This window comes from Neodiprion virginianus, chromosome 1 (assembly GCF_021901495.1).
Source record: "Neodiprion virginianus isolate iyNeoVirg1 chromosome 1, iyNeoVirg1.1, whole genome shotgun sequence".
Lineage (NCBI taxonomy): Eukaryota > Metazoa > Arthropoda > Insecta > Hymenoptera > Diprionidae > Neodiprion > Neodiprion virginianus.
In genome coordinates, this window is record NC_060877.1 from 34,032,101 (window position 1) to 34,056,874 (window position 24,774).

Below are 24,774 nucleotides of genomic sequence, written 5' to 3' on the forward strand. Positions count from 1 at the left end.
TCTTCTGAAGCCATTTTGGATCATTCATAACGAATTTTTCAATTCTGCTTTAAAATTTGGACTCGGCGACCCCCAAAACGCTCGTGTATGTACCAATTTCGTCCAAATCCATCGACAAATCTCAGAGTTATTAAAAAATGTACGTAAACGATCCATTACCAATCAACCGGTTAAGAAGTTTTATCTCAATTGATCAAAATGATGCTAAACGACGGTCGACAAACTTCTGTCGATTTAGGATCAATCGGTCTAGACTAAGAGTTACAAAGAGAAGAAAAGGATTTCAAAATCCCCGGCGATGTTATTTGCGCCGATGTTGGTGAAAACGAATGAAAAAATAATCCTCATGCTATAAGGTAAGAGATAGAAATAAATGAGTCCCACAAACATAAGGTATCAATGTGAAAAATCAAGTATTTTCATAATTACATAGAAATTTCAAGTCACGATTAAACCCCGGTATTTTCGATCAGATTCTAATATCGCTGAGCTCGTCATTTTTTAAAACCTGCAAGGCAAATTACGAATCGCGAGACCAGAGAGGTGCCTAATCATTTATCGTTTCAGCGGAAAATTCAAATACAGCTTGAACTTCGAGTGGCCAATTATGACGGTATCCGTCTCTCTCTCTCTCTCTTCTGGATAAGGAGACGAAGATGGGGCGACGAAGCGAGACAAAGAAAGTGCAGGGGGTGAGGGGGTGAGAGGGAGGGAGAGCGAACGGTACAGAATCACCGAGAATTGGGAGATTCGCGTCCGGCAGTGTAGAATTGCGATAGTATATTGAGCATTGTAAGTAGCGAATGCCCACTCTATGAGGCTAGACAGCGGAGCCAATCATTCCGGCATTGTTAAGCCGGCGTGCGAACCCATTTATCAAGGCTTCGCGTGTAGAATATACCATGTATACGTAATGTATAGGATAGGTGCATGCATGCACATATTCTATACATATAGACACGGGTATACCCTCACAGTCACGTGGCTAAGATAATTATTGTATGCATGTAAATACGAAATATCCGGTGCTTCAAATTTTTGCATCCTAATGTTACGGGGAATCGTATTATTATTATTATTATTGTTGTTTCGATTTTAGGGGGGACGAACAAACGAAACAAAAACTAAAATCGGCCCTTCCACCAGCTTACACGTTATACGCGATATTGAAAATGTAGGATTCTGCGATTGTTTCCTCGTTGGTGCTGATCCGCGGTCTCTCATTAATGCGGTAGGTTGGAAGCTTTTTTGGAGATAAAGGGCAGACGTATATCGATTACAGATTGTATACGCAGGTGTCCTACGGAGTTCGCGTAATTATTCAAAATATTTATATGTATATATACTCAGAAACAATGAACGTAGGTATCGCGTATTCGTTACTCTGAGAAGGAGAACAAAAAAATACATGCATGAAAATTAAATCACCTGCAATTTTATGTCCATTACAAAGGTTATGGAAATCTGATTACGTCGTGTATATGCATATACGAGTTGCGTGTCTAAAAACAAAACTAAAAAAAAATTAAAAAAAAAAAACGTTCATACAATATTCAAATTAATGCTGCTTTTCTCTTTTTTTTTTTTTTCTTCATCATATTCAATTTTAATCCTTACAGTATGTTCGTAGGAATATTTCTCTCGCTATTGGTTACCGGACTGCACTCCGGCGTTTAACGTTATCAAATTACCGACAAAATCAATACAGGTCACGTTACAGATACGAGTGATACGCATACCTATAAAAACATATTTTACATACAAACGTTATACAATTTATTACATCCACACAAAATTGCTACGGAATTTTTTTTTTTTTTTACATTTTATTTTTAAAAGGGTCAATAGCTGCGCGAACGTTGAAAATTGGGAAAAACACTGTAGATTCAATCACGTTGCAACTTTTCATTATTCTCGGAAAAAGTCGATTTCTCGTATATATATATACATATATATATATGCGTGTGCGCTTGGACGAAACACAAATAAACAAAATACCAGTCCGACGAATGAACGTTCACAATCAGACCTTTTGCTGCAGCTCGTTTTATTTCGTTGAAGTATCATCGACAATTGCAGTTGATGGGCGGATGGAAGTCAACAAATTGTCACTTTTACCAGGAGAATGGATCGTTCGTTGCGTATAAAATTCTAATTCACGTTATATTCTTGCGAATGTTCGCGCATTCAAAATGGCCCTGTCCGCTGAAAAACGTAAAATTCGTTGATGTAAGGCCCACGGGAAAGACGGCGAACTCCCCCGAGGGTCCGTTGGCCGGAGGTCCTGGCGTCCATCGAGGGATTGGTTATTTGTCGGGTATTCAGCCGGCCGTGTTGCCTCCGGGAGCTCAGTGTCAGCTTTACTTTTCTCCCACGGGTCGCCGGCGAGAAAGCAGCAGCGGCAACAACATCGGGAAGAACTCTTTCCGCGTTAAGAGTCCCGAGGGTTGATATTTCGCGGATTCCATTCGGCTCCGAAATCGGGACACGGATATATCAACAACAAGATTATCCCGCACGTCCTCGGAGCCAGCGGAAATTTCCGGTGGCTCTCATTGACCTCTTAGAACGTGAAAAGCAACGCCCGAAGCTTCCGTTATCTCCGAATTAACCCATTTTCGCGAAATGATTTGCCCCCTTCGTTTGAGCCGGTTTATAGGTGGCAAAAAATTTGATAATTATCATCAGTTTTATCATGAGATAGTCGTACATCGAGTATTTGACTAATTATTATACTCGTCAGCCAGGAAGATTTCATTATGAATATAAAAATTATACGGAAAAGTTTAGGGAAATACATACATCGACATTCTATTTCAAAATATTGGTTGTTGGTTTTAATCAAGGGACGGCAATATGGAATTAACCCTTTGAGTCACACATTATTTTGCCGAGTTAGCTTTCATAAAAAGATGGTATTCTATAGTTTTTGGGGTCGCTGATGACAAATCTGGAATCAGACATTGAAAATTCAAGATAGCGGATCCAATATAGGTGAGCAAAAACTTTAAATTTGATCGAATACGGTCAAAAAATTATTTGCAGGGGTTTTCGAGATCACTAATCGGATGTGCCATACTGAATTTTCAAAATTTTCTAACAATAATAATTGACATTACATCGCAATAATTACCCTAGAGTATTGGAAACCTATTAGTATACTATCAGAAATAGCAAAAAACCGGAAGGAAATATGACGAAGTTCTCTAAATATGCAAAAAATAAAGTGGTAAGAATAATTACAACTATGACTCGGAGGGTTAGCTGTCGAAAAATAAGGAGATTTATTTCATTGAATTTGTATAATGTAAAAAGCTTAAATCGAAAGCGAACGAATCTACTAGATTTTCAACAATTTTTAACCAATTAAAAATGAAACATCGATACCTAAGCTTTTGTTTATATTCAATATTTTCTGTTCTTGTATTTTCAAAGAGACAACCGTGGCTTAGAAACATGATAATTTGGCTAATACTAAACGTACGACAATCTCGTAATAAAATTAACAAAAAGCATCGATTTTCACCAACCAACCTCGACTAAGGCTCGCGATAAATTCGCGTATTCGCGCATGCGCGATGCGGCAATTTGTGCCTAATATTTTGCGATTTCTGCACACACACGTTCCTCCCCTTCTCTCATTCGGAGCTCACCTGGAACCGAGAGAGGGGCGAGAGGAGAGGGTGTTTGGGTGATAGCCGGGGGAGGCGTGTGCATAATACAGATTAGCCTCAGCGTTACTTTTTATCGCCAAGCGAAGCTCGCCAGCTGTACGAATTTCCACCCTATATATGCATACGCGACCAAAGCTCGACGTACGCATGGTATACATATCCGCTGCTTTTTCAGCAAAATTTGCACCGCGTTGATACGGTTATCCGACAATTAGCCTTTCGAGTTATAACGGCGTGCGCTAAACTCCGTACTGCAGTCCAAATTACGGGCGTCGCGTCGCCAAAATTTTCGCCACGTTATACTCAACGAAGAATACCGCCATTCGTCTAATCCGGTCTATTGTTTTTCACCCACATTTTTACAGTCTCCCTTTCGGTGCGACCGAAGCTGTTTGATATTCCGAATTAAATTCAAGCCTGCATTCTTACAGTTACCGGCAAGTTTACAAGTATCGTAGGAACAGCGATTATACTGGGAATGGAATAATTCGACTCCGAGGTAAAGAGAGAGCTTTAAGAAAATTCTGTGCGTGAGAAAATGACGTAATTAATCAGCTGTACAACGTCGTATATCGCGTGAAAAATTCACTATTCGATAATACCCACTCCCATGACGTGTTTCGTCGGATTTTTAACGATCGAATAAACGTAACATTCACCGTCAAATATACGCTGCACCTTCCAATTACACGACACATAAAGTTTCAAATTTGATTACCGAAGCATGCGGGTAAGCGTGTATAATGTTTATTCATTCCTGTTCGCAGAATTATCCCCATGCTACATGGTGGGTGAATTTCTGGTACCTACATTTCATCTCGTGTGTTACGCACAATAGACGCGTGTAATGTGACGCGAGAATTATCCTGTGATTTTCAAGCGAATTTTTCGTACCGTTATACACACGGCTCTGTTACATATGCTTATACATGTGCGGTGATTTTGAGGGAAATTCAAATTAAAACCGAATTAATACGGGGAAGGATATCATATTCCACGCGGGATGCACGCGTGTGTGTAACTTGGGTGCTTTTTCACGCGTGAAAAGGTCTTTTGCACGCAGGCTGATTCGAGATGCTTTACATATTAAAATATCTACCAAGACGCGTTATTAAAACGGCATCACTGTGTGCGAATTCGGCACGTCTTCATCGCGTTATTATCCTAATCATGCAGGGTTGGTGGATTTTCGGCATATTACGTTGCAAGTATAATAATAAAGTGGAACATGGGTCGTCGAAAATACATGCTATATGTAAATTATACCCTGCAGCGGTAAAAAGATCCAAAAAATTCTCTCACTTGACTATAATTGAAAAGTTTTTAAACGAACGTGCGGTTTCAAGCTACAATAATAACCTTGAAATAATATTGGGTTGTAAGCTCACCCGAAAGTATTCACCTCGGGGTCAATAGAAATAATTTCCCATGATTCGGAAGGACTTTGAAGAGCGAATCAAAGTACGGTGGACAGAAAAAAATTCAAATTTTTGTATTCCCAGCGTCATGATTTCGTAATAATATTTTGATACTTTGCAATGTTAGGGGCGGAGACGCGAGGAGAATGTTTGATTTACGAAGTAGAGTAGAAGGGACGAGAAGAAAAAAAAAAAGCTGTGGTACAGGCAGAAAAATCCGTTTCAACGGATTATTATTCCGTCGGTGTAATCCAGCTTCGTAGATAATTGAAAATATGTATGCGCCATCGCTGCACAGTCGCGTTTATATAATAATGACGATGAGTACGAAGCAGCTGCGTCGGTCTGAATTTTCATTTTACACTTTTTTTTCATCATTTTTTTATCGTATATTTTTAGAAAAAAATTTTTTCTACGCTTTATATTTCAACGATAATTCTCAAAGTTAAATTAATATCGCGTCGCTGATGAATCACTCAGCAGTTTCATGCTCGAGGGCTTGTAGAAATTTGAATCTAATTATCGTGCAAATGCGATGATATATGTGTAGGTACAGCTAGGAAAACAATTTTGGAAAAAACCTCGCAGGTCGCTTCATAAAGTCCCGTTCCTTATACGCGGATTGCATTACGATTGAGTCGGGCGAGTAACAACGACGTCACTAAATCTTTTTTAAAGCACCTATCCACCGATGGATAGAAACATATGTACGTATATATATATGTATATATATATGTGTGTGTATATATACATATATACACATACACGTATGTATACGTATACCGAATTCCATCGTGATTTACACAACATCCACAGTGCCATACTCGCTCCTTCAAAACGTACGTGTATTGGTACGGATATGCCAATAGGTATAATTTCGCCCCGTATCGCCCTTTCAGAATAATGAAACCACTCGCTGAAGCACCATCGTTGTTGAATTTCCGCTGTAAATCCCAACGCACGCGTAAAATGTGTTTGTGTATTTATTACGTGAAAACAGTATATCTCGATGTATTCAAAGTTTCGCGAATTTGAAACTCTGACAAACTTGGACAAGATGCAGTCTGCGGTCCAACAAGCTAGATCGTAAATTTTGTGAGAACTGAAAAGAATATTCCGTCGCAGAGAGATCCGTTTCCACCCCTTTGAATGGGATTATTTATTCGAAGCATATTTATTAACGGGGATAACGCTTCGAGTTAATCAATGCAAATACGCTGCGAAAAGGGTGACAAAAGTGAGTGAGGTGAAACTCAGTTTCCAAACGAGCGCAGATTTATAAAAGTGTTTAAGCAAAAAAAAAAACAGGACGCGAACTTCGTAGAAATTTATGCCACATTATATACAGTGCGAATAAGGGTACGAGGAGAAGAATAGTCAAAGAGAAATCAGACGGGGAGAAACACAGGTAAAATGAAATACGAATAAAGAACAAAAAATAAAATGAAAAAAAAAAAAAAAAAAAACGAACATAGAGAACGTGCAGGGGAAAAAAGTGAAAAGTGGTTTAAATGATATAAATCAAGAAGCACGCGGGGTGTGTATGTATAACAATGATGATAACGGCGATAACAATAATGATAATGACAATTGTTACGCCGCCAGGAAAAGCGTATACAAGAGAAAGCTGGCAGGCGGGGGCATTGAGAAGGAGGATGGAAAAGGGGGTGGCTGGCTTACGCCGGCCACGGAGCTAACCTCGGAAGCTGGAAAATGCTAAGCAACATTCCTGGGGCCCCCGGTATGCCGGTGGTATTGCACGAAATTGCCGCACTCCGTCCGTGTCATTCGCCCCGCCTGCCGTTTCTGCAGGGACGGTGCCTTTGCCACATGAACACGCCGACACGCGTGTGTCTGTGCTCACGTGCGAGAGAAAACGGCGGGGGTGGAGGAGAGTGCCGAGGAGTCGAGTGGAGTACAGTGGCTACACGTAACCGCGGGAGGGGCGGGGGGGAGGAGGAGGAGGATCCACTTCGGTTAGGTATCTCTACGTTCCGAGATTGCTCCGGCAATCTGAGAGCTTCACCTCTTTCCTTATGTTTTGGATTCCGATATCTGTATTTCTCACGGAATTGAATTCATGGAGAGAATACCGCGAGCGGGATCCGGAAGATCTCCGATACTCTGGGATACGGGACTCCGTGGGACGAATCGGAGTTCTTATAAACCACCCTACCGGTATCTCTCGGCTACCGCGGATATTCCTGTAGTACGGACTTGTGTGTACCTATACGTATCCTGCTCTATAACCCGGTCTACCCGGGAGAAGCATTTCGGCGTTCGCGCCTTTTCAATCTCTTGGTTTTACAAATTATGTATACTACGGAAGTTGGGCACAATGGCGTGAAAACGGTACGGGATATTGACAAGGAAGGTATCCTAGGTTAATCTCTCCGATTTTATTTCTTTAGTAATATGTTATAGTAGGGGCAAAACTAAGCGACACGTATTTTTTGTGTTTTTACCTGTCATTAAACACTTCAAGGGGGTGAAACCACCCTCCAAAGTAAGGCGTGTCAAGAGGCGATTTGGCAGTTTTTTTCCTTTCTCGTTATGAGAAAACTTTGACAGTTGAATTGGTTAAAAAATATTATGTTCTTGTGGGTGAAACTGCTAAATCGTCCCTTCTTGACATGCCTTATTTTGGAGGGTGGTTTCACCCTTTTAAAGTGTTTAATGACAGGTAAAAAAAAAAAATACGTGTCGCTTAGTTTTTAGTCTACTATGACATATCGGAAAAGAGATAAAAATCGGAGAGATCGAGCTGAGATACCTTCTTTGTGAACCGAACAATGCCGAAAGGTAAACCTGTTACCGGGTACGACGAAACAATTTAGGTCTCTGCAGCGAAGGAAAAGAGTCAGAAAAGAAACACGTCCCTCGTCGACGGTCGATCGCGGCTTTAAAAATCTTCATTTAAGCATAATCGAGGAGTACAATGACGAGTGAGGTAGAAAAAAGGTGCAAGATTTAAGCGGAAAATGTATTATATACGAAAAAATAATGGAGTCTTCCCTGGAGGTTGTAGGTATCTCCGCTCGGGAAGGAGTGCCGGTAGACTGTAACGATAATGGCTTTGGAGTGTTGCGGCTGGAGGCGGCGGCTAAACGCGAAACGCGAAACGTCGAAGCCCGCCGAGACAGGGCCGAGGGCACGTCTTCGTGGTGGTGCCAGTACACCGGCGATTACATGGTCTACAAACTGTGGCGGTCGCTGGGAGCCACTAGCCCCACTAGGTTCTTCGCCAGGGACCATGGGGTCTCTTCGAGGTTGATATTTCCGGCGAGAAAGAGAGAGGGACGGAGAGAGAGGATGCCGCATGGCGCAACGTGATGTTACCGAAACAATCACCCGATTTGCTAAATGATCTCAGACACCCTCACCTCCACCTTGAACCAGCAATATCATGCCTGTCTCCGTTGCACGTGTTCTCGGTTGGGTACCTACTGCAGGCTACCTTTGCGAAATGGAATTGCACACCACCACCGGGAATCTATCGATCGTTTTGACATTCGGTACTGCGGTCGGCTGACGTGGACAATTATATGGACGAGTGGTATAAATATACGACAAGCTGGTTGCGCAGGTCTAACTTGCTCCGGAAACACCCTGCGATAGTGTTGGACCCCTATTTCCAGGTACGGTAGTCAGGAAAAATTGCAGAAGTTTAGTTTCTCTGGCACTACGTGATCACTGATCATCCGTATGCGTTAATTTGTTATTGTCTTTGTCATACCGTTGACTGAAAACTGTACCAAGTGTGGATCGTGTTCATTTTCAGAAAGACTTGAGTATTCGTACGGTGTAACATGGTTCTACAAGTCATTTCCAAGGAATTCTCACGAGTTCTTTTAACAGTGAAAACTGGTTAAGAGACAAGGAAATCGATCATTTCTTTTGGAGAGATGATGTTTCGTAGCAGACGTTTGTATATGCGTTGACGACTTTCGTTTTGACGAGTTCAGAAGTCTGTTTGAAACTGACGTTAATTCATGAAGATCGTATAGCGGACAAAAATGCTTTGAATGACAGAAGTGAAAATCGAAATGGCATGTTGAAGGGGAGACAATCGCGAGTTTTCATTCACGTGAGCAACTGTCATTTGTCATTTTCATTTCTGCAACAGTGTTGCGACGTGGCACACGACCTTATGCTAGAGAATCGTGCAGTACATCAAGTAGAAAAAAAAGAAATATGTACACGAGAATATAAGGACGAATAAGAAGGTTTTCACCCGAGTCAAGATCAGGACTGCCATTCGAGCCTTGGAGAACAACGAGAAACCCCGCGAAATTTTTCCGTTTCCTTGCCATCATCAGTCGGTTAAGCAAACAAACACAAACCGTACAATTTTTATTCACGTTTCTTCCGTGCTGTTGGGGGGTTGAAAACCACGAGTCGAGTTTCAGAGAATGGAAAGAAAGGCGCGGTAGTTGCGTTTTCAAGTCTTATAAAGGAGTGCATCAGACTCGCCCACCACTTCCGTAGCGTGCAGGAAGCGCAGTGGCAATGGAAACATTTAGTTCCTCGAAAAGTAAAATTTTCACCGGGATTAACTAACGTCGTGATAAATCTTGGAGCGATGCAGTTGCAGAGGTTTGCAGCTAGAAGGTTTACTTTTGCAACGGTTGCTTTACGATTTACGACGCAGCTCCAGCCTAATCGACAAATGCGTTCCGCCCTCTCTCTCTCTCTCTTCCGCTAATTCCATTTTTTTCTTTTTTGCCTTCCCTTCGCATGCACGGATCTCGCGTTTTTCACTTCGGTATCCGCGACGTCCGCAGCAGGCGAACCGTCGGATGTCTGGATACGGCGAATACCTCGAGTGCGTCAAGCTCCGGGTTTCCTCGGCGTCGAGAGGAGGTCTCAAGTTAATCCCGTTACATCCGGGCACAGAGGACAACGGCATTCTCCGCGCTCTGGGATATATCTAACATCCGTCCGTCGTGACGTAGCGACAATAGGGACAAGATGCTTTACCAGCAATGCGATGGCAATTTAACGAGACACGGATGAGACGAGGGAAACGCTATGTATGCATTATACATCCACTGCTATCGTACAACAATCGGCCTGACACGAGAAAAGACAAATTCCAATACACGTGAACGATTACACCGGTCAGCGCAAATTTTTAGTCTGGATTCTAAATGTCACATTTTCATTTCTTCCACGTAGCTCTTGAAAGAAAAAATAGTTTTATTAGATAAAGTTTGCTTTTGTAGAAGCCAGAACGATATTTCGGATTTTAGAAACAATTCGGAAATAACAATTAAACAAACTTCAGTTTCGCATTTAAATCACTTTTATTCAAAAATAATAACCAATTACAGGTTAACAGAAATTTTTTTGTTTGTTTATATTTAAGTAAATAAATTTTGATTCTATACATCGAATAATAACCAAAATCTTCATTTATTACTTTTGTCTTTTTTACGTTGATAAATAAATCTTGAATATCTATTTAAGTAAGCTCTAATAAGCTCTAAAAAAATAATTTTTGTTAACCTGTATTATATGGGGATTAATAGTATGTATGTGTATTCTATAGATACAATAGGCATATCTTCGTAGTGGGATAAAATCGAGCAGATGTAAAATGAGAATTGAGAAAAATTAAAACCGTCAAATGACCTGTTTACGTTACAGAATTTACTTGGAATCTCTTTGTGATGTGAAATTTGTTAGATATGACGCTATGCTATGTGTGTTTTTCTGCATGGAAGAGGAGTTGAAAAATTCCTGAAGCTCTGTGCGTACAGTTATAGTCATACCTGCTCTTGCATGTATCCTGCTTCGCGTTGCATTCGCGTGAAACTGAAAACTATTTGTCAAAAATAAAGAAACAGAATGAAAAAAAAACGGTAAACCAAAAAAAAAAAAGAATTATGTTTGTCAAGCAAGAAAAGCAAAGAAATTGAAGAAAAAAGAGATTGCGAGAGGACAGTCGCTACAGTTCTCAATTCCAATGCTTATATACACACACGATGCGGAAGAGCTGAAATATATGTATATCGTTCAGTAGAATAGAAACGCTCCGCCAGAGAGATATAATTTATCTGCACCGTGTATGCTCACATTTTGCATGGTAAAAAAGAGTGCGAGAAGTGAGAAAAAGGGAGAGAAAAACAAAAGAAACACATTAGTAAAATGTAACGAGAAGAATACCGCGCTGCAATTTATTGTTGAACAAAGAAGGAAATTTTCAGAATAATTCTGTAGATTTCGTTTTTATCCTTATCGCATGTATCGAAACTTCGCTCGAAATTATCCAAGCTTCTAAAACCTTTTCAAGTTTTGAACGTATGAAAAATGGCCGGAATTGTGTCCAATTAATACTAAATAAATATTGCAACCCTCTTATTTCTAACGAATTCACGATGAGACATAATTTGATAAATATTATCCAAAGAATGCGAAGTTGGCTGCGTTATGCTTATAGATTTTTTACATCGTATTCGTTACCTGTTTCACACACGTCGCAATTCAAACGTTCGAACCGTTGCCGCCCTCGCTTCGATACCTCGACGCAGTTGAATCGAGTAATCGAACGACTAAAGATCAACTAGCCCTTCGATAGATCATGCGCGCGCACTGCGTGCGAAACTTGTGCGTTACGTAAGCGGTGGGACTAACCTAACCCTAACCTAAAAGTCACGCCTCTCGTTTTTTGGATGAGGCGAAGTTTACTGGTGACAATAGCAGGCAACAGTCTCTCGCAAATTGCAGGCTATTTCATAACCGTGGCAATTCAACGTACTGGTTGAAGCCAATACCGCTGAACGTTCATACAGAATATAACAATGCAGACTTACCCTTTATTTCGAGGAAAATATCGTCGCCGAACGAAACACTCTTACGCGATGTCAGTTGGCGAGTTCAGCCGTTTGCGCGCGCACACTGTTAAGCCCCATCCACGCACATGCACACCCCATACAAACGTTCGAAATTCAAATTAACCCGCGCATCCGACGCTGGATGTATTTGAAAGTTTTCCCGCCATTGGCAACACCATATCGTTATTCGCAATGATTGGCTGAACATGACAAGAATCTTAATCTTATTTCTGTCGGTTTCTGGCCCCAAAAACTATAATTTCGTTAAATTGTGATCGTCGTTGAAAATGGTGGTGAAATTTGGTTATCGATTTTGCGGTACTTACACGCGTGAAGCATCGGCTATTTGCGTTCGGTAATTATTCAGGGATCATGTAATTATGCGGGTTCATTAGACTCCGTCAACTCCGTGGTGGTTATTCGTTTTCTGCGCGGTCAGTTTGCCCCATGCAATGTTTGTTGGAATTCCCGAACGGAACGAATTATCTTTACTTTTATACAGCGCCGTGCTGCTCGAGACAAATTGAAATTAATTACGGATTATACATATATCCGTGCCGTGCTGTGGGAATATACAGGCTCTATACGACGGGGGTTAAAAGAGTACTTAGTGCCGGGGGTGGGGGTGAAGAGGTCGCGTGTAGCTGCCGCCGGGCGACTTTGACGAAATTAACGCAATTTGAAACGTCGGTGAACAAGGGCAATTTGAGGGATGAGGGGTTTTGAGAAAGTCAGCAAACACCCGCCAGCTCTCTTGTATTTTTATCGAATAAGTCGATGAATACACCCATTGGTTGTGTGCACAAAGTTTTCTTAATTCTCTCTATACCTCTTGAGTCAAGCTCTCCGCCGACTCTTTGGCTTCGACTCTTACCTTCCAATACCCTAGATATCTTACTTTTATCTGTTTGTCTTTAATTACTGGGAACGTGTTTTGCGACTTTCTATTGCATCGCCGTTTACCAAGAACCATCAAAAAAAGTCGACGCAAGCTATAAACCCCAATCATACTTTTTTACGTTTATTCACACACCGATTTTCCTTTGTCAGATATACCCACTTACTTACTCAGCATCCGGTCAATATTCTCCAAAATCAAGGCAATTGTAATTTAAAAATGTTGAAAACTGATCCGCCAAACCCTTCCGTGAAAAAACATTACTGTCAATTTCTCATTCTTTGTCCTACCAATGATCAATGTATTTTTTTATCGTTACGATCGGGTGGAAAAAGCTAGCAGTATTTTTAGAAATGCTTGTTCAGGTGCTCAAAACTTGGAGTTTCTACAATCACAAGCTTATTTTAGATGGCCGGCAACTCTGGAGTTCTTCAGGAGCCAAAGGCAATCTGAAAATGAATGGTTCTATAGATGGAGACAATGCTGATGTGGGAAAAGGCGAATTTATAAACGAAGTACTCCGTAATAACGCCTGCCAGTATAGCCGGTCAATGTAAAAAAAGAATCCCCGAGAAGGAAACAATAGGAATGATGAAGAGATAGGTTACAAAAGAATGCTGTGTTAAGAAAAAAATTATAGCGATAGAGAAGAAAAGGGGGATGAAAACACGAAGGAATATATAAAAAAAAAAAAATGGAAAAAGTGACGAAGACCGGTAACGGAGAAAATGAAAGGAGGAACATCTCTAGCTATAAAACTTACGGAAGCACGTCACGATCAAAATGCGCTCTATATCGACTTAGGTGCAAGAAGATGATGGAAGCTGCAGCAGGAGATTGAAAGAATTCTGAAACGCGGAAAAACAATATAATGATCAGGAATAACATGCAGAGCTGGACTGCAGCAAAGTTGCTCCTACTGAAATTCTTCAACTTTCTTCTTACTTTCCAAATTTTTCTTTGATTTGGATGTCCCGCAGAACCGAACTAACGAACTGTTAATGATTAGACAAAAAATCCTAGATGGAATTAAAGAATTACCAAATGTCTGCGGCATTGCCTTGGTTAACGGATTAATTAAATTCAACGTCGACTAAATTTTGAAATTAAACAACCCCCCCCTCCGGTATTGAAACTTCGCGATCTCGTTAGGATACTAATGAGGCTGAGTACGTCGAATTTGCGGCAATACGCGTGTGTGGAAAAGACGGGGGCGAAGAACGTGCGTCACGAATGCGTCCCAGTTGAAGGGAAATAGAAATATTCAGGCTGCAGTTGCCGGCGGTGCTGTTTGAATGTTGGAATTGTTGAAAATGCGCTGCGAGCTGCGCGCGCTACGGCTCGACAACACCTCAGGGTTCGCCTAATGAGCTTCCTGCAGCAAGCAGCCTCTGGCATTCGCAGTTCCGGCCTTGGCGAGGATATAGAAGAACAGGAGAAGGACTGCAGAGGGACAGTGCGGCTGGAGGAGCGAAGAACTCGCACAATCGACGCTGTTCCAACTGAGACTATTGTCTCCGAGCGCGAAGCACAGATGATGCTTTAATATCCCCCCGGCTCTTCTTCCACACCCCCCTCCCAAGAAGATCGACTTCTCGCTCCAAATTATTATTCACTGGATACTGGACGGACTTTTGACTCGAGTTCAATTTCCACTACTTTCCAATCCTAGCACCTTTTTCCTTAAGAACTTTTGCGACTACCTCGGCTTCCTCTTCGTCAATGTTCATGGGACAAGCGATATAAAAGGAAGAAAAATAAGCCAGGTCCAGCTTAATGGACCGCCGTCTGAGAAAATTTAAGTACGCTCAGAATGGTCTCTGGAAGACATAATCTACGGTACCGTCTCCCGAAGCTCAAGTACAGCGATTAAAGGACTCGCAGTACATCCTCGAAGCTTTCCTTCTGCAGACCGTTACTTTATACTCTCAACATTTTACCGGTTTTCTAGCTCTCGTGCTGCTGTTTCCTACCCAAGTATCATCTCTTTGCAAGCTGAAGGGATCTAAAACAGCGAACCACTGATCTGCAAATCAAGTTTGATGGTCTCTGGAAGAAACCTGCCCGACATCCTGAAAACGCGGACGTTGATGACTGTCCAAGTGATGAGAAGAAAAAAAAAAAAACTTTAAGTAGAAGGTGACCTATGTCTTCTTACTGTCGATCCTGACTCGGTTAAGTGTTCGCAGAGATACTTGGACAGGGTCTGATTACGAGGTAACACGAGATGGGTTCGTAATCAGGAAGCGACGCCAGGTCGGAGCCTCTTTCTCTCTCACTCTCACTCTCTCTCTCTCTCTCTCTCTCTGTGTGTCCACCGTAACGTGTATAAAGCGGATTTTCTTGTTAAGCAGATGGAAATAGAAGCGATGTGAATGCTGGCAGTAATGCATTTGCCAAGGTCTACGTATAGGTACAAAGTATATGAATATAGCCGCTTGTACAGCCCACGTTCAAACTGCATCTATACATACTGCACACATTCATACGTTTAGGAGAAACGTGGCGATGCAATGGCGTAATTGTGCAATGGATGCAGGCAGGGGTTGGACGGGGGAAAATCCCCTGTGGGCTATACCTACCGGAAGGCGAAACACCCCGACTGGAAACAGTAAACCTACCGCCTGCACACACAAACGCAGACACCAGCGAATACTGTCTGCATCTGTTATAAAGCCACTCTCATTTGGATTAGCCGCTGTATATTATGCCTGCATGCTTTCATATCCATGTGGATATACAGCACGTACTCCACCTCCACAATACAAAAGTCATAGAAGCGTGACTGCAGAAAAGGTCAGTTTACCGTAATTCTGACAATGAGAAAGTTCAAGGTCCCTTAAATTTGGAAAATCGATCGTATGAAATTTTTTATCATTACTTGGCCAACGTTTAAAATTGTTTCTTTCTTCGTGCGATATGCAAATGCAAGATTCAATCGCTAAGTAGCGAGTTTGTGGTAACTCGTCGCAAACACCGCGTGTATCTATGCCTGACACGTCTTAGAACCTTTTTGATGTATACTCATCATCCGTTTCAATTAGTCACTAGCTCTCAGTCGGCGATGTTGCGAGAATCGACAAAGCGTACGAGCATTAGCGGAGTAGACTGATGGTATCCGTGACTGGCTAAGAACCTCTAAAGGCAGCTTCGATCACCTTTCGCAATCGCAGGTGGCCGTATTCTCGAGTTTTTATGACCCGGAGCAGCGGGCAACAGGCAAAGGGTGCCGGGAAATCAAATCCTGGAGGGCGAAGAAGAAGGCCGGGAGAGTTGAAGAGTTAGGAGTTAAGAGTCAGCTCGAGTGAGTGGTCCCTGTTCTCGTTGGTGTTAAACCCACTTTTATCCCTGGGTAGACTTGAAAAAGTTTTGAGTGAAAGTCGAACGATATTTCGTTTCTTCTCCGGTATTCCATCCCCTCTTATTTCGTTCCTCTTCTCTCTCGTTTGTCTGTTTGCGAATCGATCCGTCTCCAAGTCCTTCGGTTACATCTTACAGAGCGCGAATATCGAGACGTCCCGGTATCCTTCGGGCGATTCGAACCATCTTCGACGGTTCTTGAATGTCGGGAAAGTAAAAGAAAGTTCCGTCGTCAGAGCTACGGGAGAAAATAAGCGATCAGACATCGACTCGCGTTCAATTATGAAGTCTAGTTCGAAAGTTCGATGACGACGGGCGCCCAACCACCTTTCTTTATACTATATTTACCCAAAGAGACTCTTGTTTGAACTTTTACATTCAACTTCACTCGGCAAGTTTTCTCTCACTTCACATTTTATCCATCCACGCGTCCATATACCCTCCTCGATGCAAACGACGTTCCCGAGTATTCTTTGCTTATTTTTTTTACAATTTTATTACATCTATGAATACCCCGGCATTGTTTGCTTCCTACGGGAATCAGGGAATACAGTCAGATATTCAGGACCTTGTTCGTCGCACGGCGATATCAGTTGCGTCACACGCAATTATCGGCTCTTCGTTATAATAATTTAGTCCCGGGATTTCCACATCCGCTTCGCATGCCGGACGCGTTTTGCACGTTGATGTATGCTATCTCAGCGTATAATTTTCACGTGCCATGCAATGTCTCCTGGCTCTGTTTGTGTTTTGGCTGGTAAACAAATTGACTAAACAGACACCAATATACGTATTATACCTACAGCGTTCATTCGCGCGCATTGGCATCCTGCACTGTCTGCAGGACCATCATGTCAGGGTTGAATTCGCAGACAATCTGAATCTGGCTATTTTAGAGAGCGTCTCTCTCTCTTTCTCTCTCCGTCCCTTTCTATTGTTCGTTATTTTGCAGCTTCTCCGAAACGAAGTGGAGGCTATACTTGACCGCGCCTCCGCTCGTCCAGCATGAATAGAAAAGATCTTCTCGAGGTAGGAATTCCTTGTTTCTGTGAAATAGCAAATTCTCGGGGTAAAATAAACGCGAACCTGCAGCATGGTGGAGCATTCAAATTCGCGCTTGCAAGCGAGCCTCGAGAATCTGCTTTTCCTTTGCATTCGCGAATAGCTGCACGTATGCAGGTCGTCAATATTTTCGTCGGAATGTATTCGGAGAGTAGAACGAGCTTTTCGAACCAGCAATTATACGAAGAATAATTTCGGCGCGAAACAATCGCGATTGTAATTATACCGTAGAACGTAAAGTGGAAATTGGCAAGCCGTGGGAGAGCGAAATCTGCCGGGCATTATTCTTGGCGGGAAAAGTGACAGGGAAAAAAACGAGGAGGGGAAGCGACATGCCCGTCGCTCGAGGGTTGCGACACTCGACTCGAATCAAGCCCTCCAGCAGATTGCCGACGACGCGGTCTTTACGAGGAGATTAGGCATGTCTAGAAGTCGGGTTGACCTGACCCGAGAGCCCTGAGCTGGTTCGGGGCGAAGGTGAAAGGGCACGGATATCGTCCTAATGATTCTTCCCGGCCACGCAGCCCGCGGTCCGATTTCACGCACCCCGTATGGGTTACGGTTTGTTGGCCAGCAATTTATTGGCCATTGATTTACTTTACACCGGGGTCGAATTAGCTGGGAAAAAGATAACAGTACAGGCGTATCGGATTTTCCCTCACCTCCCTCTCCCTTTTTTCAAATTACTTTACTCGCTTGTACGATCTATCTCGTTTCGAGATGTTGAGCTTTTGAAATGGTTGTGCCAGAAACATTGTTTCGGTATTAGAATGTTTCCGCATCGAAATATTCCGGAGAAAGAAAAACATCAACGGACGCAACAGAGGCTAATTATTTTTTGAAAGTCTCGCCATCCCATTGCTTCAAGCTTTTAGGAATTATGGTACATTTGATAATATTTCCTGTGCAAAAAACGAACGCATAATGCGTGATTATGTTTCGCACACTTTGCTACTAAGCCGGAGTTATTATAACGCGTTTAAAAAGTTTAAGGCGAGAAAAAAAACGCCCGGCTTCATCGGCGCGTCGTGCGTTTATATTAGCTTATCGACGTTTTTAACCTACCTTGACTAATTAGGTTTCGATAATTCAAGGCTTTGCGGCTTTCCGCCGGCGTCGCGTGTCCGTCAGACGAGGACGAGGGTGAGATTCAGGGGCTGAAAAACTCACCCGCAAACTTATGAAGAGCGACTTTACGACAGGAGCTGCCGTGAGAGTAAATCGCTTCAAGGTTTTTACACTAAGATACCATTTTCATGAAATCTAGGCAGGAGCGAGACCACGCTTGAAATAAAACTTGCCCGAAAACTTTGGACAATGGTGTATCGGTAATACCGAATTATTATTATTTTACTTCTCAATGTTTCGTGAAAAAGTTTATATGCTAAATTACGTGCAGGGTAAAAAGAATGAATTTGGAAGAAAAAGTTACTCACTTTATCCGATTCAATACACCTGTAATTTATATGCGTAACGAAAAGTTGTAGTAGAAAAACTATCCCAATACACTTTCCCATTACTTTATTTCGAATCGCCTCGAGTGCTTTTTTATTCTGCGATCGGTGAAAAAACTCTGATTGAGTTTGCGAACCTGTATTTTCCCCGTCTATTATAGCCCTGAAATCAGTGCGGGTTCATATACTTGGCATTGCTTCCCCCAAACTTTTGTTGCTCGCAGGTGGAACATTGAATTATATCATGTAATATAATTGAGTCAGATAAATTCGCTGGATATTCAATTAAGCTGTATCCGAATCGAGTTACGGTTGTACAAATTACGCGGGCATCGAATATAAACACGGAGTTTACGATCATGGTGGACGTATTTTAATCCTCCTATAGTTAGCCTTGTCTACACGCGGTTAAAAATCTCCAAGCATCATCGCGCCGGTATTGAAATTCGTGTTTTTACGAATTCGAAGACTTCTTCCGGCGCAGGTAAAAAGTGGAGAATTCACCGTACAATTTAGATTGCTGATGTCTGCTGGGGGTTGAGAAGGTTGAAAGTCCTCGAGACGAGTAGCAAAGCGTCTGTACAACCCGGGTTGTAGGTGGATGCCTACCTACCTACACGGGTTTTCCTAGTTACCGGTGTAACGGATCACGCTCGCTCGACGAAGAAGATAACAACGTTAGGTTGGGTATATTTATGATTATGAAGCGTTTATCGCAGTTTCGCGGGAGTTTTAAGTGGGGTAGACGCTGTCGAGCTGTTTTCGGAGTTTGATTAATTAGGTTCCTGCCCGCGGTGGAAGCAGCTCGACCCCCTCGCTCTTTAGAATCGGTCCACGGCGTCTTTCGGCTCCCGGTGCACGGACCCTCGATCCCTTTCAGCCCTTCGAAGCAATAATGTATGCCACTATTTCGCAGACGCGTAAAGTCACGAGGGTTCTGCTGCTGCAGCCGGTCGACCCTCGTCGTCATTCGTGTCGAATAATACTCGAGACATTTTCGAGTTCACGGGATGAACGAGAAGGACAGGATGGTTGAAAAAAACCGCGGAAAACAACGGGAAGGGAACCAAGTTCTAATTTTCACCTCGGCACACGCGGACAGCCTTATACTATTTGGCGCTGGTCCAGAAAAACACGCGCTTCTTTCTGGCGTGGCGATTTCCTGCACCAGTCCCAAACTTTTTGCCAATTTTTTTTTTTTCTTCGCTTTTTGCAAACCTTGTTTGCCACCGAACGTTGAACAGCTTTTCTGGCTGACTGCAGGCTGACCAAAACTGCGAAGCAGCTACGCCCTTTTCGTATATTAATTATATTTACAGCCGCTGCATGTACGCAACCTCTGCGAGAATTTGATTTATCGCTGCAGTCGTGTCGAAAAGGATGCGGGGACAGTCCGCTTTTAACATATTCTTTTTTTTTCGATACATCTATTTTTCATACCCATCGCGTGCATTGATTTTTGGCAGAATTTACAGCTCCGTAAGGACTGGAAAATAAAATCATCGCGTTCTCGAGTGCGTTTGATATTTGGGGTACGAAAAAATCAAGTGCAACAAAGGCATGTACCAAGAGTACAATAACGTGTTTGAATTCAACGAATGTGTTTTTTAAATGTCGGTAAAAATCGATCGATTCGTATCTTCGGTATGTAAGTAATAATCGCGTGTATCACAATTACCTCAAACTTACAACGAAACTTATAAGATATTCGATAATTTTACAAAAAATTCCAGCAGAACTATTCGTGCCTTGAAAGAGAAGGTAAGGCGACCGCTATAGATGAGCGACACGCGGCTGTTTCGCGAAAAGACTTGACGGTGTTCAGCAATGCGAGTAAAGGCGCTTACTGACCAACAGAAACAAGGATGTAATTACAGCGCGATTAGGAGGACGCGGATGCAGGGCGAGGGTGTCCCGCGGAGGCAGGATCGACCTCAAAGTAACTGGCGAGTAAAACGCGAGCGACGGCTCGAGATCTACGGGGGTTCGAGGTATACGTTCTCTCTGCGGGGTGCCGTGTTGCCCAGGATTACGGAAATGCCGGGGTTAGGTACGGTTGGTCAACCGGCGGCTAGCTGATGCTGAGTTACGTCCCTGGCTATATCCCCGGCTCCCCCCCCCCCCCCCCCCCCGCCGCCATAAGCATGGCCGTCACTACATATATCCGCGGCACATACCCGTCTATGTACGTAGATACGTCCAGGAAGTACCTGCACTCGCGGGGCACATAGTCCGATGTAAGGTATGTACGACTCCCATCATCTGCCCATACGCTCGTTCAGAATCCAGCATAGCGCACCTTGACCTCTGAATCCATACTTGGAGATCAGTATAACGAGTTTAGCGTATAGATCCCGATACCGACATCTTACCGACATTCTTAGCCGCTTCACAGCTCGGACACGAACCCTTTTTTTCGATGGAGGTTATCCCCACTCTGGTTGACCTTATCGGTCATCGGTAAAAAGGGCTTGTGTCTGAGCTGTGAAGCGGCTGAGAATGTCGGTAAAATGTTGGTATTGGGATCTGTACGCAGAATTCTCCTCGTTATACTACTCGGGAGAGCCACTGTTATTTTACGTAGGAAAACTTTGTTCCTACTCGCCAAGGGGGGATGAAAATGCACGCGTCTTCTATGCACACTTGCAGATTATACGTATACCGTATATGGACGACAGTGTACAGTGGGTACCATGCTGAGCTACATGTGGCTCGCGTCCAGCTGTCGATATAATATGACGCGTACACCGGAGGTTAAAAAGCCTCAAAAAACTGCGGCCGGGTCTGGTTACAGTGGCGATTGCAAATGGGCAATATTACCATAACCAATAGCAACTGTCGCACCAGCCATCGGTTGCAATTCCTCTCATGGTGTGTGCAGGCTTTTTCCGACTTGATTAGCGGGCGTGCTGGTACAGGAAAATGGGAAATTGATGACAAATCACGGTAGTGTACCCGTACCATTTTCGCTATCACAGGTTGCTGAAACAAAAATCCGATCACGCCATGGAATTCATCCCGCACGTGCGGCTTCTGGCCAGACAGCATTGAAATTCGCCAGGGTGAGATTGGGTACTGGAATAGCGGGTGCAGGGTGAATTTGCGAGTAAATGGGACTGGTGTCGGTGCCGGTGTACGAGGGCAAGAGTGGAGGCGTAGCTAGAGGTTAGCCCGACTAAACTAACTGCCGGAGCTTTTGTGCTAAGAAGGTATAAGGGAAGGGCCAGGAAGCCCCGTTCCCATTCCGCCTCTTATGAATCTTGGGGCAGACAATGACGTCGCGAAGAGCCAAAAACTAGTTCCTCCTCCGTTTTCTCCTCTTGCTCCTCGGTCTGCCGTTAGCGAGAGGGAGGTGGAAGCGCCGGGTTTGTCAACGGTTGCGTGTTGTTCCTTCGCATCGCGTTGCGTCTGGAAGTTGAAAGTGCGAAGAGGCCACGCGGCTGGTTCGATAACGCGTCGTCAACCTGCCCTTTTATTCCTCTTACCAATGCCGCTAGATCCCAGGCAGGAAAATTTGGACCCACCGCCCTGAGACAACGGGGCAAGTTTCCGGAGGTCGAAGAACTCCTACTCATCACCTTCACCTACGCCTGCTTTGGTCCCGCCTCGACCCCCCGAGCCATTGTTAATATTCGGGTGATTGCGTCCCCTTGCAAGGGTTTAAAGTCCTTCTGCAGACGACGAGAACCTACGCGGCTCGTTCGTGGATTTCAAAAGTTGCCTTTTGTTACAAGTAATTTAGATGCCCCTTACCGAGCTATGCGGATTCGAATAATCCCCTTCTTCGGGTGCTGGGTGGCAGGAAGAAGTTGATTTTAATTAGCAGATAACGAGACTTCACCTCGATTCAGGATTAAATTAGCCACCCACGGAACTCGTGACAAACTGTGATAAGAAAAAAAAAAAAAAATTCACCCCATTTATTTGACGGAAGTACGTATCATACCTATACTTTTATATATATTATAAATAATAAATGTGTACCTTGTATCCTGGCTCGAGACCGAGACGCCCAACCCCGACGCAAAAAACTCCTTCGTTTTCTTACAGCGAGCGACTGTCACCTCAACTTGTTAAAAGTTTTACGCCTACTCGGGGAATGCTCGGCTTATTCCCTATCGGCCCCGATCCATTCCAGTATCCAATCAAACACCGAGGATAACGAAATATTGTTCACGGGAGGCAACGCGCATCGGAAAATGATGCGCTCCTCATTCTCTTCGCGCAAACTTTACCCAAGAGTTCGCAAAGAAAATTCTACAAACTCGGTGAATGCGATTTGTACACAATATATAATATGCTTTCGAGGCCGTCTTACGTTCTGTGCTTAAACTTCGGAACCACTGACTGCCAAAGTAAACAGTCGACATCGTGACGAAACTTTTTCCAACTTTTCCCGCTGAACAGTCAGTCAACCGTTCAATGTTCGTTCTTACGAAACTACAAAATAAACTGTAAAACCGGGAATAAAGTATAGGGTTGAACAGTACTTGAACGTTTAACCAAATCGTCCGTTCAACGAGGGTGAATTAAGTGTTGTTTTTTGAAGGGTTTAAAAAACCCGATCCAGCGATCTTTCCTCCGTTTCTTCCTTGGAATTCATCGAGAGACTCGGTGTGCTGATTAACCACGAAGCAGTCGAATTAGGAATCATCTTGCTGTTTGAAATCTTCAAGTTGTAGATGACTCTGACTTTCCAGCGATGACTTTGAGCTTGCCCGTTACACTCGAGTTCCGGAATTCAGCAAACGGAATAAGGAGACCTGAGAAATTTTGTAAGGTTTGATCGAGAATCGTTTGCCATATCGCTGAACAGCGGTGTGCGAATGGCAGGTCAATAGGTAACAGGGAGAGAATAACAGCTCCGTAATGACATAATTTAACGAATTTCTCGCCGGGTCGGTGCTTGCAACAGTTAATTGCTCGTAAAACTTGGCTCGAAGCGTGGTAACGGGAAACAGTTTAATGTTTATCGTAGTTTTCGCTAGTTGAACAACTTTCAAGATAAGGTATAAGCTGGTTATACACCCGGCAGATAGAGGCCCCGGCGTTAATCTTATACCCGCGGTTCAGTGCTCCATTTACAGAGGCCTTTCTCAATCGGTCACTTATTCGCAGCCTCCGCGTTCTTACATCGTACATACCGATGCCGTGCCTTCTCTCCGCTTGAGTAACATTTTGCATGGCTTCCGCGTATCCTGCATCAGACCTTCGAGGAGATTTTCTCAGCCGGTTGACGTCATTCCGGCAGTCATTCGACGGGGGAAAAGCTTCGGGACTTAAGAAGATAAGCTCGAACGAATGGAAGATAAGTGTATTACGAGATGCATGCGAGCCCGGGTCTCTCCGACGGGCAAGGAGAGCTCGACGGATCGGCCGGCAGAGAAACCGGGACCTCCTCTAGGATGATAGAGAAAACATGTTACGCCGTAGTCGGTACGCATACAAAGTGCGCTCTTCGCCGTCACCTTTTCGCCCACGTCCTCCACGAGCAGAGATCCGAACGAAGTGAAGAATCGGGATGACGAGAGCCTGCAAGTAGGACGTCGCTAAAAGTCGCCCCTGGGAAAGCTTCGAGAAAAAGGAGGAAAAATCACCCCCGATACATCCGCCGTCTAACCGATCACGCCGGGAAATATTGTTATTGTGTTATGAAGGGGACTCCGTCAGCTGCGATAATATCCGGTACTTGAAAACGCGTAAATCTGCGGAACGAAATAGAGATGCGGTTTGATTTTCCATTGTGTTCTGGAAGTGTCGATCCAACCACCCGTGGGTATCGGAAAATTGAAGCTCCTGCGGTGTTTCCTCTCGTATACCTATACCTATGTCTCGTGGGAAACTCACGCGGAACGATCAGGTTCTCCTCGTTTTTTTTCACCTTTTTCTCAACTTCCTTAGTTTATTTCATTCTTTATTTTCGACAATGTACGAGGCTGCGGAAGAATAGCTCGGAGAAAGGGAACTGAATTTGGGGCTCGAAAGCACTTTGCCGGAAATTTTGTACGCGACGTCTTCGTTGAATTCACTCAAGAAAGCTGCGGCTGGGCAAACTCATATTTGGACGCATTT

The 24,774-nt window shown here is 43.5% G+C and overlaps 2 protein-coding genes across 4 annotated transcripts in view; one reads left to right on the top strand and one right to left on the bottom strand.

The window, feature by feature from the left end:
- The window catches only part of LOC124296662 (4-coumarate--CoA ligase 1), a 77,916-nt gene extending 65,932 nt beyond the window's left edge, over positions 1 to 11,984 (bottom strand). The window contains exon 1 of the mRNA XM_046747005.1: positions 11,908 to 11,984. The gene's annotated coding sequence lies outside the window, so the exon portion shown is untranslated. The remainder of the gene's footprint in view (positions 1 to 11,907) is intronic.
- Positions 1 to 24,774, top strand: part of LOC124296753 (lachesin) — a 103,807-nt gene that overhangs the window by 62,874 nt on the left and 16,159 nt on the right. The gene's annotated exons all lie outside the window — the stretch shown is intronic.